Source organism: Pundamilia nyererei, unplaced genomic scaffold (assembly GCF_000239375.1).
Source record: "Pundamilia nyererei isolate P.nyererei 1_Seehausen unplaced genomic scaffold, PunNye1.0 scaffold00444, whole genome shotgun sequence".
NCBI classification, from domain to species: Eukaryota; Metazoa; Chordata; class Actinopteri; order Cichliformes; family Cichlidae; genus Pundamilia; species Pundamilia nyererei.
Genome location: NW_005187845.1, coordinates 103,178 through 104,403, shown reverse-complemented (window position 1 = coordinate 104,403; position 1,226 = coordinate 103,178).

Sequence of the window (1,226 nt, the reverse complement as noted above, 5' to 3'; positions counted from 1 at the left end):
GCAGATCAGCAACAGGTGAGTTATTATCACAGGTGTGGCTGGCTCCAAGGCAGGGACTCTCCAGACCTGGTGGGGCAGCAAAACTGACACAACAACACACAGGGAAACGAGGAACGAGGAGCAGATCACACCACAACCATAAACGATTAAGAAAGACAAATAAAACTCATAATATTCTCAAAAAAATACTCAAAAAAGAACACATGATCCCTGGGTCACAGAGCCAGGCCCATGACAAATGGATTGCATTCATATAGCGCTTTATGAGACCCTCAAAGCGCTTAAAAAAATTCCACTTTATAATTCTCCTCTGGCCATCACCAGTAGGTGTTAGGTGAAGTGTCTTGCCCAAGGACACAACGACCGAGAGTGTCCCAGCCGGGGCTCGAACCGGCCACCTTCTGATTACAAGGCGAACTGCGAACTCTTGAGCCACGATCGCCTTAAATAGCAATAATAATAATAATTATTTGATTTAAAAAAAATTTATAAGAATCATTTTATATATTTTTCCATAGCATTACATTTGAATTTAACAGTTCAATCTTTCAAATAACAGACAAATATTTGTGAAATTATGATGCATTTGTGAATGTATTTTAACATACAAATAATATGCATATGTACAGACAAATACATTTAAAAAACAAGAAAGTTATGTTATATTACATTTACAGTGATTTTACGTTAATTTACATTTGAAATTTAAAATCACAGTCTATTTATGTGAATTTGATGATATTCTGGAAGAACAGTACAAAACTGTAAAATACACAGTTAAATACTTTTATATTACAATTTTCTTTTACAGTGTAGTTAAGGCCTGGATCCAACTATTGATATGTGCTAGTTAGAATTATTACGCTCTTGATTTTCTCTGGCTGTCTCTTTTCTGCTCTGTCCTCCTAACACATCATCCTTCGTGGAACATTAAGATTCATATGTGGGTCACAGCCAGGAGGACAGAGGTGATGTAGAGACAAGGTAGAGGACTCTCTTACTTTTGTTAACAATAAATTAACATTTAACTCATTTGTAGGAATGCAATCACATTCAGCTGTTACATGTAGGTGGAACTAGACTCTTTGCATTTAGTTTCACATGGTTGTTTTGGAAATGACCTGATTATGGAGTTTGGTGTCAGAGAGTGTGCAGCAGACTGACAGGAGCAGCTGTGTGTGTGTGTGCGCATTCTTCCTTAAATAGACTTCCTTCCTTTTCTCAAG